The sequence below is a fragment of the Dipodomys merriami genome, unplaced genomic scaffold (assembly GCF_024711535.1).
Source record: "Dipodomys merriami isolate MVZ:Mamm:240054 unplaced genomic scaffold, mDipMer1.0.p SCAF_10, whole genome shotgun sequence".
Lineage (NCBI taxonomy): Eukaryota > Metazoa > Chordata > Mammalia > Rodentia > Heteromyidae > Dipodomys > Dipodomys merriami.
The window spans coordinates 33,400,719-33,418,476 of NW_027202271.1; positions in this window are offsets into that span (position 1 = coordinate 33,400,719).

Genomic DNA, 17,758 nt, shown 5'->3' on the forward strand with positions numbered 1-17,758 from the left:
AGGTGGCTTCTTAAACTTATGAAACATCCTCAGCTAGCTTCACATTTTTTTTTCTGATGCAGCTGCCTTATCTCTTCTCAGCCTTCAAAAAATCAAACAAATCGCTTCCTGAAAAAAGGATGTTGCAAATGCTTGATATTCTATCTAGACCACTAAAGTATTCTCTGTATTAGAAATAAATCCAATTATTTCTTACCATAAGTGCGTTCACTAGAATGAGACTTTAAAAAAATTTTTTCTGGAGAGTTTTTAGTTTATTGTATAAGCCTTCCTCTCTCCATTTCATCATATCTATCCTTTGATTTTGTTTTCATGGTACCAGGGCTTGAACTCATGGCCTCAAACTTGCTAGTTGCCCTATTTCTTGTCCACTTTTTAATTTAACTTGAGAATGTGATTATTTCTTTCCCTTGAACATTTGCAGATCATTATAGAATTCTTAATGGACCTAATGTAAGTTTCATCATATCTTAGGAAGTAGAGGTACACAGGGAAGGGTGAGAGAGGAGCAACTGGTTAGATCTAAGATTAGATTAGCAAATGCATGCAAACAAACACCATTAAGTTGGGTTTTTATGTAGATGTAGTTTGTAGCATCCGAAACTACCTAAATAGTAACATCCCATCACCACAACGCACATCAGTGAAAATGTTTAAGGCATTATGGGAATTATCAAAATGCAACACAGAGACAAGAGATGAGAATGTTAGGAGACATTCAGTTATCTGATGGAGGGTTGCCACAAAACCTCAATTAGTAAAGAAACAAACACCTCCAAAGTACAATAAAACTTTAGTAATGTAATATGTCTCTAATACATATTAGACACTTCCTGCTGTTCCCCATCTCAAAAAGCATGGTGATGAATGAGTTTCTGTAGCCTCTTTACCACCACCAGTGGGAGGTTTATCTGATGTGGACATGTAGAAATATTTTCTCTTCTGGATCTTAGAATATATTCTCATTTAATTTGTTTAAGCACAGCCATACCTTCTCCCAGAGGGTCACGCTACTCCACAATGCTTGAAGTACATTTACAAACACACCCACATCAAGACTTAGGAATTTTCAGTTTTCTAGTCTGTGAGTTGTGGAGTGAGTGATGTCTTCCTTCTTTCATTAGTAAGAAGCATTAACATCTCCTATATATGGAAGCATTCAGATTGATTCTTCTATAAAATTTCTGTTCATACTCTTTGCACTTATGTTTTTATTTGTTCAAACAGCTAAAACTTGCATTTGTTTCCTAGGGCAGGCTTACTAAAGTATCACAGCTGAGTGACTTTAAACCGCAGAAATTCATTCCTACACAATTCTTGAATCTGCAAATGTGAAATTGAGGCTTCTGTAGACCAGGTTTCTTCCAAAGCCTCTAGGGAAATGTTCTTTGCTTTTATATAGCTTCTGGAGTTTTCCAGAGACTCTTGATATACCCAGGCATAAAACTGAATCACTATTTCTGCCACCTCTTCACAGGGCCTATTCCCTGGTTTGTATACCTGTGTTTCGTTTCCTAGGCTTATAAGGATGTCAGTTCCTTACAAAGCCAGTCACAAATATCACATCATGTAGAAATGCTGATTCTGTCAGGTCAATGTCCTAGCTACCTTTGCTTTTATGTAACTAGTCTTCTGTGTTCCCATGTTATTTTCATTATTAAAGATTCATGTTTTTTTTTTTATGATTTGTCAATTGTGAGGCTGTCCTAGATACTGTCCTTGATATTTTTCTCTCAAGGCTAGTTCTCTACCACTTTGAGCCACAGCACCATTTCTGGTTTGTTTCTGGGGGTCACGAACTTTCCTGCCTGGGCTGGCTTTGAACCATGATCTTCAGATCTTAGCCTCCTGAGTAGCTAGGATTATAGTCATGAGCCACTGGCTCCTAGCTCTTTGTGACTTCTTATACATGGGTGTGGACTGTGAACTTTTCTTTCCCAGGAAAGGAAAGCATTCCAAGGTTTGAAATCCAGGAACATGGTGTTGAAATCCCCAGAAATCATTCCATGGTAGTATTTGATAAATATAACTACTGAATGAATAAAATTACTAGCATGAAGAAATAATGTGTATATTTCTTAGTATGAAAAAATGAATTACTAATATGGTTTTGTGAAATTTTTCCTAATTATTTAAAATAAGGATATACATTCTAAAGAAGATCAATAGACATATAAAGAGTAGGAAGTATACATAGACATACTTGACTTCTAAAATGAAAAAGCACATATATTGATATTCATCAAAATTAAGCCTGCTTTAATATTCAAACTGGTATGACCTTGTTTTAGAGTTACTATGATATCTGAAAAATTTTATGTTTTCTTGCAAAGTAGGACATTATTGAGTTTGAATTTGAAAAATGAGTATATTTGGGAACTTAAAGTTTAATTACCCTAGTAAAAAATTCAGACTAGCCCACTATCATATGTCAATTGTGCATTGTCACATTTTCAAGACCAAAAATATGAAAACATTGTCTAAACACTGTGATCACATTAAGACTTGTATTAATACTTATTAATACACATTAATACTTATATTTAAAAAACTAACCCAGGTGCCAGTGGCTCATGCCTGTAATCCTAGCTACTCAGAAGGCTGAGATCCGAGGATCATAGTTCAAAGCCAGCCTGGCAGAAAAGTTTATGAGACTCTTATCTCTAATAAAACCAATAGAAAACCAGAAGTGGTTCTGTGGCTTAAGTGGTTAGAATACTTGGCTTGAGCTGAAGAGCTGAGGGATAGTGCCCAAGCTCAGCGTTCAAGCCCCACGACCGACCAAAAAAAAAAAAAAAAAAAGACTATTTCTAAAATAACCAGGACTACCTGAAGCCATTGTCTAGGCTTACTTTGTCTACATCAATGTTGCAGTAATTCACTGACAACTATACTCATATTGAATGTTATTTTTCTTCTAGCACAATTTGTACATCTACTCATTGCTACTGAAATAACAGCTATTGCTCAGCAAAAATCAAGGCAAGGCACACAATTGTGTAAACGTAATAAGGTAACCTCATGTATCACCCTCCGACCGACTTATATCTCCAATGTAAGTATTCAAACTCAAGGAAAACCAGAAACATAGCCAAAGTCCTGGTCTCTTGACAACTATGGATTGCTGCATCTTAGTGAAATTTAATAATAGTGAAGTAGAGAAAGAAAGAGAAGGAAAGGAAATAAAATAGAAGATGAGAAGTGTACTTGAAATGTGATTTTTTTTGTCTATTTCTCATGTGATAGTTCCTAGAATACCACACATAGTATTTTGCCAAGCATTCTGATTTCCAAAGTATAAACATACACTATTGTTTCTAAGCATTAAACATGCCAGAAATTTTCTTTATTTTTTTAGTAAGTGTAAGTACTTCATTAACATGTCACGTCGTAACTTCTAAAAACTAAATGATTCCCATTTAAAAAGACAGATGGGTGCTGGTTTTTGAAAGAGCTGGACAAAACCACTTGCCAGAATCTTCTGTTTACCACTGAAAATGTGTTTAATTACCTATCTTAAGAAAGAGATTACTTTAGTAGGAGAAAGATATTTCAGGATTTAATTATCTCCAACCTTTGTTTGGCATTTTCACAAAACAAGAGCAATTTCAAAACGATTTGTAAGTTAGTGTTGTTACAAGGGAGGGATTACAATTAGAGAGAGCACACAGGACTTTCCCACATCTGCAGCAAATTATAGCATGTTTTTCTCTAGTTCTCAGCATGCTTCCTTAAGCTTTGAAAATGTAGTTTGATATTTTAGTGTATTACGAACCTGATTAAGTATACGAACCTGATTAAGTATGAGTGATCAGCCAGCTGCCAAGTACATAAGTTAATTAACAGATTTCGATTTCTATTTTTTAAAAGAATTAGATTATTTTATATCTTTTCACTACTGTAGATTCTTTTAAGTGTATGAAAGTAAGTTGCATACACATTTGTCAATAAGGTTTTATAACAAAAGATATAACATCTTATTAGGACTTTTGTGCGTTCTGGTGGTTCTGTATGTCTAGTTCTTTTTTTAAAAAAAGGGAGTTCATTTAGTTTAATTCAGATAACTTTTAACCACCTTAAATGTGATCATCTATTATTTTAAACCACTGCATCACTAATGTTTATTATTTACAATAAATTGAACTATACTGCTATTCTATTTTGTTAATGGAATTTATTAAGCATTACATAATATAAATGTTACACATGAAATTCATTGCATCAATATTTCCTGCGTTCATACAACATTTTCCCTTTATTTCATTACTGGTACTTGAACTCATGGCCTTATGTATGTTAAGCAGGTGCTCTACCATTTGGGCCATAGCCTGCATCCTTTTTGCCTTAGGTAGGTTTTTGAAATGTGTCTCTCTTTTTTTTCCTGGCATGCTTCAGATACTGATTTTCCTACCTACATCTCCCAATTGCCTGGGTTCATAGGCACATACCAGCACATCCAGCCTACTGACTGAGGTGGGGTCTTTCCAGTATCTTGTTCAGGCTGACTGTGAACTACAATCCTCCCAATGTCCACCTCCAGCATAGCTGGGATCAAATCAATCTACATGATAGCTCATCAAAGCTGAGTATATATGATAGAAGTATTAAAGTACTTAGAAAAGTACATGGCTTGAGGAGAATAGATTTACTACAGGAACCATAAGTAAGAAGAGTTCTATAACTGGTCTCACAGAAGTAGACACAGTGTACAGTGTTTAATAGCCAGGTCTATGAAATCTGTAGAAAATAGTTTCAGTAGCAGCTTCTTGCTTAGCAGCTTTAGATCACATTCTGAGATTGACAATGGAAAAGGCAAGCAGAGGAAAAGTCAAAATGTGATTCCCTTGAATTTCTTGCTTCAAAAAAAGGAAAATAGAGCATCTATATATTGACAAAAAATAACTATTTTAACCAATACTTAAGCAACAACGCTAGTCTTGAAAAAATAGTTGTCAGTAGAAACAGTCAGTAGAAACAGTGATTATTTTAGGAGTATTTTAATGAACAACTACAAGTAATTTCAAAGTCAATCAGATTAGGGCAGATCCAATCTAGAAATTTTGCTATTTTTAAGTTGTGCAGCATGGGAGTTAACTAAAATATTTTACAAATCATGTCTATCTGGAAGTCATAGACACAATCGTCATGACAATCTGAAGGTAGTATGTAACTGATTGGAGAGATTGTACAAACTCCCAGGACTTTGTTACCCTACCTCCAGTATGGAACAGGTTTTATCTGAAGAGTTTGGCACTGAATAGCTTCCTTGTTTAGCTTCTAATACAGAACATGGGGTGTATTTACATTTATTTGGGAATTTCTGTATTTGGCTGAGATCACAAGAAAGTGGATGAAAGATTTCTGTGCAACCAAATTAATAAATAGAAGGCAATTTGATATGGGGATTAGCTTAGTATTAATCTGAGTTTGGCAATAGTTGATTCAAGGAGATGATTAAAGGTTGAAAAATAAGATCTGGATTAAAAAGGATAAAATAATGGAATAAAATTAATTGAGGAATACCTTCAGAATGGTCTTCAGAAATAAGTCTACTTTAGAAATGATAACAGGTCAGTCGATTCTTTTAACATAAAAAGCCTGAAAGGGGGGAAAGGTTTATAAATCACAATGAAAGAAATATTTTAACCTATGGTAGACCTCAAGTATATATTTTCCGAACTTTTCAATGATAAAAACCAAAGCTATTTCTACAATTTAAGTATATATATATATATATATATATATATATATATATATGCCTATAATAATGTTTGGTGCTCCAGTTTATAAGTTATGCATGTGATATTGTTCAGTGGTTTTAAACAGATAGCTGCTGCTGATTATTGGTCAATGCTTACCTTGCATTCTGTAACTTCTTGATGGTTGAGTGGGTATTATACACTTATGGACATTAGAATGACTTTCCATCCCAAATCTCTTCACTGAAGAAATTCATCCACGCAACCAAGGTGGGAAAATTCCATCATTAACCTCAGCTTTGGGTCAGAATAATCACACATGTTCCTACTTCAATTAAGTCTTTCCAGGTCTTACAAAATTAAACATGTTAATACGTTGGGGGAATAGTAGTTATTGAAGAGATGCAAGATTGAGAAATCAAACAAACTGACTTGGAAGACCAATTTTTTTTTGGTACAAAAGATAATTACATTCAAATAAAGAATTTCTCTGGGTCTGGAATTCTTGAACCTAATTTCCTTGTGAAAAGATGGAATTACCTTTCCTTTTCTATTCACTTAAGACTTTTTTTTTTTTGGTCAGTCATGGGGCTTGAACCCTAGGCCTGGATGTCCTTCAGCTCAAGGCTAGTACTCTACCACTTGAACCACAGTGCCACTTCCGGTTTTCTGGTGGTTTATTGGAGAGAAGATACTCATGGACTTTTCTGCCTGGGCTTTGAACCACAAACATCAGCTCTAAGCCTCCTGAGTAGCTAGGATTACAGGCATGAGCCACCAGTGCCTGGCTTAATATGTCTTTTGAGTAAGACAATAATATACAAAATCTTCAAAAAGCATGAACTTCTAGAGACACGTATTTTTATGAGAATCATTTTTTATACATAGTAAATCACTTTTGAAATCTATGCAACAGAGATCTGAGATCAGCTGTTCTACTTGCTTGCTTATTTCACATGTTAAATTGTTTGAGAGTGTTAATCCTGTCACTCAAATTGGATTAATAAAATAATCACAAAGTAAAATAATCACAAGCATTTCTGTGGTAGATTAGTTGCAATTTATAGACCCTACCCTGACTAGCATGAAAGAAAGTAGGAGTTGAAAGAAGAGTTGAAGTCTTTGGTTGATGCAAGGTGAGAACGAAGACAAAACAACAGATAGAAGGAGCAGGAACACACAGAGTTCCAGGCTGCAGTGCTGTTCAGGTATACCTACCCTCCTCAGCCAAGCCCATGTTATCTGGCTTTCATTTGAAAGTCCTGATGAGTATCAGTCCTGCTGGGTCTAATTTGTGTTCTATGCACATGTTTGTGCAAGGACAGACAATAAATGCTGATGATACCCTTTCTGAGAATTCAGACAAGAAAGAAGGTTTTTTTTTCATTTGTGTTGTTGCCATTAAAATAAATGACAGAAGATGCTGAGTGACTAAAATAGCTACAATAATAAATGTCTGCCACATAAGTGGATCTTAGTGCTTGTTGAAGAATAAATCTAAATATGTTATATTTTATGACAAAATTTCCAACTACAGGAGTGTGTTTTCAATTAGTTTTTAAATGAACCATTTATGAATTCTGATAATTTATAATGAACCCTAATATTTATAAATACTTCCAAAATCTATATAAACACTAGATATAGAAGATGGAAATATTGTAACACGTGCTCTCTTCCTGTAAGCTATATTTCTCTTAGGACTTCACAGAAGTCTGACACATTTTATAAATTAGTGGAATACTACTTCTGTCCCTGTCTGAGTGGATGTGAATAGATCTCAAATGGCTAACAAATCTGCTCTTTTAAAGAAGCCTTAACTTAATTAAGATATATTCATTCTAATTAGGCAACAGATGATCTTTTGATCCTAATTAGTATCTATCAAAATGTGCAATGAGCTTACATTTTATTTCTTTACTAATGTTGCCAGATTTTAAGGTTCACTTAAAAAACACTCCATCTGTTATTAAAATAGAGTTCTATGTTAACTATTTATGCATTTATATGCAGATATTTGTCTTGAGGCCCAGGTACTCAGAAATAGTTAGCAGCACCCCAGTACCTGCAAACACTTGAGATGTTCAGACCTAGAATTGGAGAAAATAGGAGCATTTCCCACAAAATACTATTTGGGGAAGTCTGTAGAAGATATACTAGACTATATCTAAGGAAATCAGGCAAATAAGATGGGATGTAAGACCACATAATTTGAAGTTGATGATGCTATATGACTATATGGGGTATGTTGGATGATCCAACTAATCATCCACATAAAATGAGTACTTTATAAATAGTACATTGGTTAATATAATACTAGCTGCATTAACAGACAACTTCTCATGCATCTCTGTACTTTAATACAATAAAAATTTATTTCCCACTCGAACAGTAGTTGTATGTGGAAACTTTATACCGGTGCACAACTTTGCATCGACAGTAATTCAGGAACCAAGATTCTTCCTATCTCCTAAGTCCTCCTGGATTTTCTATTTCCACATGAAACCTGAAAATGGGTGAGATTTTTTAAATTACAATATTTAATTGCTGGATCTAAAAATGATGTATGATTTCCACTTATGTTCCTTAACACAAACTTTTCAGATGGTCCCATATACATTTTCCTCAGTAACATCTCTACATAAAGGAGATTATAGCATGAATTGTATCTAACTGTATTTCTCAGAACCAAGGTACAGAGACAAATGAGAGAGAATGAGTGGGAAAATCTAGTTGTGAAATGTATTACACCTGCTTTTACCACCATTCTACATTTATTTATTATGAATACCCTGCCACTGCAATTTATACAGTTTAAACATGGTTCTTGATTCTTTATATTAATATCCTAATATCAGTCACTAAAGCACATTGATTAGGGACTTAGAAAAATTCCCAAAACTACAGACCTAATATTCAAGCTCATCATTGTTCTACAGTAGTAAAATAAGAGATGGAACTATTCACTCCTCTCCCATACTGACTTATTCATAGAGCTACAAAAATAAATCCATCTCTTTTATATTTGATTTTGATTGTATAACATAAACAAACAAAAGAAATCTATTCCATTTGCAATAATAACTCCATGAAATCAAAATGTGGAGCAAAATAGCATGTCTCTACACACTTTTTGGAAGCAGCCTGACAATTTATGATCTGGGAATGAGGTCCTGTAAAGTCATTCTGTTCACAAAGAAGGAGCTTTAAAGACATGTGAAATTTCATATAAACATTTTATAGATATTTGCTATAGCACTTGGTAAGATGGCAAAGTTCCTTCAATAAAGATGTAAATTTTAACTACAATTTTAACCCAACATATGAGTAAAACTTGAAAGTTCCTGTTGGTGAAGGCAAAGTAAAAGTGGCACTTTTTCATATGCCAATGTACTTGGAATATGTATAAACTAAAAAATTATCTATAGAAATTTCACAGTGTTTATAGAAATTTAAAATTCATTTATAATTTTTGACCTAGATATTCCACTCCCCATTATATATGGACTGGTTTTGCAAAATTACAGATTGCAATGAACTTCAGAACAGTAACTGAAAATAAAATACATATTCATGAATAGGCCTACTCTAAGTTCATTATGTTTATACAATTGGTGAAATACTTATGCACCATTAGAAAGAGCGTGACAGTTCTACTTAAACTGACATTGAAAATAATGTCATTCTATGAATGAATGACATTATTTTCCTGAAAAGACTTCACATAGAGCTCCCCTATGACCCAGCAAACCCACTTTTGGGCATTTACCCAAATGTTTACAAACAAGACCACACTAAAGCTACCAGCACAACTATGTTTATTGCAGCATTATTTACCATAGCTAAGATATGGAACCAACCCAGATGCCCCTCAGTAGATGAATGGATCAAGAAAATGTGGTATATAGATATACAATGGAATTCTATGCTTCCATCAGAAAGAATGACATTGCCCCATTTGTTAGGAAATGGAAAGGCTTGGAAAAAATTATATTAAGTGAAGTAAGCCAAGCCCAAAGAAACATAGGTCCCATGGTTTCCTTTATTTGCAATATCTAGTATATGTATGAGTAAAGCAGAAAAGGTCAGATAATGTGAAGTTAGGAAAATGAACCCTTAGATATGTATTTAAATTTTTTTTCTTTCATGAATTTGTTTCTAACGCATTTATAAGATGATTTCTTTGTTGCTTTGTATCTCCCTCCCCCACAGTATAACCCCTGCTTTCACTATATTTGATGTCGGTATAATTTGTGGAGGAGATGGGGAAGAACAAGTTGTTTAAGGATACAGGTGGACCCGTTGCAACAATGAGAAGTACAAGTTGTCATGTCCAAAACGAACTTTACAACTTTGGTGTGGGGGGGGGAGGAGGCAGAGGATTGGGTGGGGGGGCGGGGGTAGGCTGGGAAGGGATGTGAAGGTTAACAAAGGAGGAGGCTTCAATGCTTGATAAGAAATGTACGCATTATCCTGCTCATGTACTTGTAACCCCTCTGTACAGTATGTTCACAAAAATTAAAATTAAAAAAAGAAAAGAATGTCATTCTATATAGGGAATGGAATTTCATATACCTATATCATGTATATGTTTCTTTCTTGTCACAAGGAATAGACATTTTGTGTATATGTATAATTAAAGGAAGCAAAATGAAAAGAAAACATCTAAGAAATGTAGCCATAGGTGTTTTGTAGAAAGTAAGTAAATTCTGTGGGAGTGAAGAGAGAGAAAACGCAATTTGATTTCTTTCATTTCTTTTGAATATTGTATGGTCTGAATATATTACCAGTGCAAAAAAAACCCATAAGGTTTACTTACTAGTATTCAAAGATGGAAAAAGCATTTATTGATTGAAAGATGTAACCAACTGCTACAAGTCCAGGATTTAAATGTTATCTAAAACAGGCCCAAGATAGTTAATGTCAACGGAAAATAATGTCATCTCAATTTAATGGTTCTGACTGCCTTACAAATACCAAGACGATGTCACTACATTTTTCTAAAATTAAATCATGACCAGTGTACTTTAGAAATTTTATATCTTTTCTGGAAAGATATAAATGCACACTTTTCTTGTGGTTTAAGTTATAGCTTTTAAATAGATAAATAGATAGCAAGGAATATTACTTTGCAAAACCTGTATTCCACTCCTTCCCTATATTGTTGGCGATTTCTCTTTGGCTTTGAATACTTCACGTAATAATTTTGAATTTCAGTCATTTTATTATGTAGGTTTGGAAATATACTTACTGTAATTGTGCCCATCAGGACAAGATAAGAGTCAATAAGCAAGAGGATATGGAAGTGCTTAAGGAAAACATAGTGTGGTATAAGTTGTGGGTACTTATGCCGACTTCAATTCAGAAATGTCCTCACAAGGACAAAAAACTGCACCTATCTAACCTTTCATAGGTATTTACCAATATGCTAATTTACTAGTCAGCACTGCCAGAGATAAAACAACATTTCTTCTCATAGGGAAACAGAGAAGTTGTTTAGTGAGCCTTAAATGTAAGAAAAACAACTGGGCTGCTTCAACATCCATTTTTATGAAAGAATATACAGTTTTATGGGAACCTCAAGAAGCTAGCTGTATTCTTTAAAAAATATATCCCTTTAGAAATCTCATAATTTTTATTCTGTTTCAGATAAGAATGCAAATTTTCTCACCCAAACAACTCTCAAAAGAATAGGCGACAAATTCTTCTGTAGATTTGTGACACATCACTCCATTCTTTGGGGTTATCCTTCTCCTTACTTCTTAACTTCCTATGTCATTTCTCTTTGTTTTGTCCTCGTAGGAGGGCACTTAGCAATACACTCCTTCATTGATCACATTGATAACAGGAGTTCCTGATATTGTCAAGTCAGTCTCTACTTCCACGTGCCTCAACACACCGTTTTCACAATTGTCTAAATGTCCACTAATTTATTTCAGCAAAGGCTTGCACCAACATCAACAAAGAATGAGAAAGAATGCACTAACATTACTAGGTTACTTTTTAGACATACATAAAATTATCCAACTTTGAACTAATGCCTAGAAGAAGGAGTAGAATCACAAGAAGAATCCTTGGTGCTCACTAGCATTGTGATAATAGAATGAATTATCCACTTTTTGAATTCTCCCCTGAATCTAAATACGTTTGTATACACTTGCATACTACCCATAGTATTTTACTTATATATTCGTGTGTGTATGTGTGTGTATTCTTATATATAAACGAATTCTAGCTTCCAAATATGAGAGAAAATATGTAACCATCTCTCTGAGCCTCATTCCCTTCCAACAGTGAGTTTCCTTAGAAAGGTAAAGTCATAATTCAACAAAATAAGCACTAGGAAACAGGTACTCAATTAAGATGAATTGTACTCATAAACTTCTTTGTTGAATGGCAACTTCTGTGTACAATTACTTAAAGATAATAAAACTATTAAACAATACTAATAAAAGTTAGCTATTCTTATGAGGACAATGAAGAGAAATGCTTTCCAAAACTATGCTGTGACACCAGGCCCAAATGGAGGGCCCCACAACCAACTGGTATATATAGACACTGGATGACATTTCAGAGGAGATCGTTCAAGGCGAGTCCTAGAAATGCTGTTAAATTGCTACCTACAATTCAATCTAAAATGTCATATCCATCATGAAATGATTCGTCCTGCCTACCAAGGATTACTTGAACATAAGAAAGAGACCAAGAATCAACCCATCCAAGAGCCTTCTTGTGTTTTGATTTATAATTACAATTTAAATTAGATTCTTCAACAACTAGGATCAAAGCAGGTAGCCCTGTGACTACATTGCTGATCCATAATCCATGCACCTGGGCTCCAGATGATACAAACGACCAGCCGAGCAGCTCTGCCAGCAGAAGGAAAGCCATGGAGCCAAATGGACATCTTGACAGTAAACTAAACTGGCAAAGGCCCTTGGAATAATTAAACATCCTTTAGAAACGAGAGCATGTTATATACAAAGAAAAACCTGCATGGGCTACCAGGACTATACTTAAATTATCTTCTCTATCACATTATTTTTTCTTTGCTATTGTTAAAATAAGTTTTGCATTTTATCACGTATCAAGTGTCTTTCATCTAAACATAAGAAGTCTCCACTCAAGGTCTGGGAAGGTGGCTCAGTGGTAGAGCGCTTGCCTTGCATGCATGAAGCCCTGGGTTCGATTCCTCAGCACCACATAAGAAAAAAGGTGGAAGTGGTGCTGTGGCTCAAGTGGTAGAGCAATAGCCTTAAGCTGAAGAGCTGAGGTTCAGCGCCCAGACCCAGAGTTCAGGCCCACAACTGAACCCCTCCCCCACCACCAAAAACAAAAGAAGTCTCCACTCAAAAGATTACATAGTGGAGCACAAGGCTATGAAAAGTCTGACATGAATTTGATCTCTCTGGCAAAAAAACGTATGCAAGATATAGTTAGGCAAAAATTCCCTGTGAGTAGATATTCTGAAGTTTGGCTGTGATCCTATCAGTCGACATAATCCATCATTGAAAAACAAACCTAAGACAGACCAAAAAAGAAATGATGACAGGGCCAGGAACACTGACAACATAGATTCTTTTATTATAATTAGCTTTTAATTTAGTAAAAGTATTAGACATGTACATAATCAAATAGTATGCTGTGCCGAACTGTAAATACCACTCAGTGCCTACAATCTCATTTCTTCCAAGAGATGGAGCCTTTCAGGTAACAGGGCCACATGATCTAAACAGTTGTACATTTAAATGTATATCCATGAACTTTTAATACTTCTAGAAAAAATTATAATATTCCTTTACTACTGTGTACAATGAGCAACACAAACATTGCCTAAAGAATCTGCTGTGTGCTGAACACTGAGACAATTTATAGTCAATGTCTGATTTCATCCATAAAATAACCCTGAGAGATGAATCATATAATCCTTACTTTAAATCTTATAAAATTAAAACTTATCAAGTTGAAGTAACTTTCTTAATGCTGCACAGTAAAAAACAGGATATCATCACTGAAATCCGTGTTTGCTTGTGAATCCCATAACTTTTCACTTTGTAAGGACAGCTGCAACTTCAAACAGTTAATAACAATTCTGAGAGCATTATGGAATATACAATTTAAATGACCAGTGTATGGTTGCATCCTTACATTCTACAGGAAATATTTATCCAAGATACCATATTAATTTGAATTTGCATAGGTAAATATATCAGTCCCTTGGCTTGCCTAACTCAGGAAAGTTCCCTCCTTGTACTGATTTGTGCTGAAAATTTCCTCAGAAAGCTATTACCTGCCATGTCTTCACCAGAAAATCATTATGTGGCAGCACTATAAATATTATCTCTGGTCTTACCTCATATGTTGTAAAGAAGACCTTTCATGATTGGATTACCTAGATTCTTAGCAGATAACCAAATACTTTAGACCTTTAGTATTGGTGTACATTATGTTCTGGTTACTTTCATTTCCTATTCAACTCTTATAAATATTAAACTTACTTGCTCATGCAGGAAATAAACTTCTCTCTTTTACAGCTCCTTGTTTTCATTGGTATTTTCATTGCAAGCACACTCAAGATACTCTGTAATTCCTACTACAAAATAATAAACCCAGATCTGTAAAACTCTAGGAAGACTAAGAATGCAATGAGCCCTAACATTTTTTGTAGTGAAAGAAACAACTATAAAGGGCTCTGTGAAGTCTTGGGATTTTGATCTCTAGTCTTCTCCCTGTATGTGCTTCAGTTTACCGCTTAGGTACAAAAGCATAGTTTCTTTGCAATTCAGAAGCCAGGCCATAAATTACAATGCTGGGCTTTGTGAAAATTCAATGCCAAGCACATGTCATTTTAAAAATAATTATGAATCGTGCCTCTGATATTGCAAGGTTAAGGTCAACTTGGCCTCTGAATAGCTGTTAACCCCTGAGAAAACATTTCTGGTGATAGCATCTAAAACACATGCTTTGCCATTGCTTGATTTGCAGTCCTTGAAACAGCTTAGCAGGTTAAAAGTACAAAAATTTCCACTGATCATTCACAAATGATACGACAACAAATATGCTGTTTCTCATGCAAGTCTAAGATCAAAGCCCGTGCTCACAGCCTTGGCAAGCTCCACAGTATGTTACTTAGTTTTGCTGCTTTTCAGTGATGTGGGAGCGGCAGTGTGTGATCATTTATTCAATCAGTTGCTCATTGTTAATTACTATTAAGAAGGAAAGTGGCCCATCAACTCACATCATCTTGGACTCTAAAAAGCAAATGGTGTCATAGAAGTGAAGAATAAAAAATGGTTTGGGGCTGGGAAGGTGGCTCAGTGGTACAGCACTTGCCTTGCATGCATGAGGTCCTGGGTTTGATTCCTCAGCACCACATAAGCAAAAAGAAAAAAGCCAGAAGTGGTGTTGTGTCTCAAGTGGTAGAGCACTAGCCTTGAGCTGAAGAGCTGAGGGACAGCGCCCAAGCCCAGAGTTCAGGCCCCATGACCGGACCCCCCCAAAAAATGGTTTTTAGAGGCAGGGGAGAGGATTATGCAGGAAAGAATGGGGAAAAGGGGAAACGTTGACCAAAGAGTATTAAATTCTAGCTATACAGAAAAGAGAAGTCTTGGGATTAATTATTACCTAGAATACTGGCTATAGATGAGGATACTGTGTTCTGTGCCTCAGAGGGCTGGAAACAGAAATGATTAAAATGTTTAAAATGTTCATAGGGAAGTAATGAGACTTTAAAATGTTTAAAATGTTCATAGGGAAGTAATGAGACTTTGCATGTATCTGCCAAGTTTGAGCATTCAAGGTGTGTGTGTGTGTGAAAGCATAGTGTAAGATTAAAAAACTGTAGCATTAAACAAACCAGCCTTGTAAAAGCAGTGTGGACTTAAAGAGAAACTTCTCTGAAGAGGAAAGAAGGATGGCCAATAGACACATGAAGAAATGGTCAACCTCCCTAGCCATAAAAGAAATGCAAATCAAAACAACATTGAAATACCACCTCATCCCAGTTAGAATGGCCAGAATCAAGAACTCTAATAACAACAGATGCTGGAGGGGATGTGGACAGAAGGGAACCTTACTGCATTGTTGGTGGGAGTGTAAACTTGTTCAACTCCTTTGGAAAGCAGTATGGAGGTTCCTCAAAAGACTCCACATAGAACTCCTTTATGACCCAGCAATCCCCCTTTTGGGCATTTACCCAAATGATCACAAACAAGACCACACTAAAGCTACCAGCACAACTATGTTTATTGCAGCATTATTTACAATAGCTAAGATATGGAACCAACCCAGATGCCCCTCAGTAGATGAATGGATCAAGAAAATGTGGTATATATACACAATGGAATTCTATGCCTCCATCAGAAAGAATGACATTGCCCCATTTGTTAGGAAATGGAAAGACTTGGAAAAAATTATATGAAGTGAAGTAAGCCAGGCCCAAAGAAACATAGGTCCCATGGTTTCCCTTATTTGCAATAACTAGTATATGTCTGAGTCAAGCAGAAAAGGCCAGATAAGTTGATGTTAGCGGAATGAACCCCAAGATAAGTATTCAAATGTTATTTTGTGTTTTTTTCCTTTCATGCAATTGTTTCTAACATATTTATAAGATGATTTCTTTGTTGCTTTGTTTGTCCCTCTCCCACAGTATAATCCATGCTTTCACTGTATTTGATGATGGTATACTTTGTGGAGGGGAAGGGAAAAAACAAATCATTTAACTAGACATACAGGTGGACCCATTGCAACAATGAGATGTATAAATTGTTATGTGGAAAAACAAACTTTACTTTGGTGGGGGTTGGGGGGGAGGGTCAGGTAAGGGGAGGGGGGATTATGGGAAGGGATGGGAAGGGGAAACAAAGAGGAGGCAACAATGCTTGATAAGAAATGTACTCGTTATCTTGCCCATGTAATTGTAACTCCTCTGTGCGGTATTCTCACAATAAAAAAAAAAAGAAAAGAAAAAGAAATAAAAGCAGTGTGGGGGTGCAGGGAACAACACAAATATAAACCATAACGATCTATAAACATAGATAAGCCTCCAAAACGTATTTTAAATATGGCTAAGAAAAATAATTGACAAGAAGAAACATCCCAGAGGATTAAATTTATTCATTAAATTTATGGGTGGAAAAGGAAAAAGGATATTTTTCAAGATAGCCAACTCAAAAGCCAGTCAAGGAATTTCCACCCTAGGAGACAGGCCGTCACATTCTCTGACTGGAAGAATTAGTACACATACTTAACTCTTCATTTCAGAATTGGGATATTTTGTGGTTATAGTTTCCTTATTTTACTCTTTATTAAGCAGTAATGCGAAGAGGCTGTCAGTATTGATAGCATGTTAAAAAGAGGCATTTAGACCACAAGAAGTTATAGTCATAGGTGGACCCAGTTCAGAAGAATAAACATCTCATGAAAATCCTAGTTTGAGCTATAGTCTTCAATTGATGGGATTTTGGTCAACAGTTTGGTAAAGGTTGAATGTGTGCTCTCTCTCTCTCTCTTCTCTCTCTCTCTCTCTCTCTCTCTCTCTCTCTCTCTCTCTCTCTCTCACACACACACACACACACACACACACACACACACACCTATCTATCTATCTATATGGAAAAAAAGATAGTGATAATTACTAGAAGCAATTTTCTGGACAGTGTAATTCTACCACATATTTTGTAGAACACTTTCAGATATATGCCCGGCTTCCTTACAGTAGGTCCTGACCTACTGTATAGTTTTGGAAAGTAAAAATTGACAAGAAATGAGACACTTCCACTACTAAAGGTGAATCTTAAAATTTCACATTTCATCTCACTCCCTCTCTGTCTCCTTTCTACCTTCCTATCCTCTTCTCTCATTATTTTGCAGTAAAAAAGGAAATGATTTCAAGAGAGTGGAGCCACCTTGTAGAGAAAGGTTAGATCCTTAAGTCATCCCATTCAAAGAAAGGCTTCCAAAGAGCCTGGCTATTCACACTAGATTATAACATAAATGGAAAGACTTGTTAATTTACTTAAAATATGATTTGAAAGAGGTTTGATTGACAGCTAATAGCA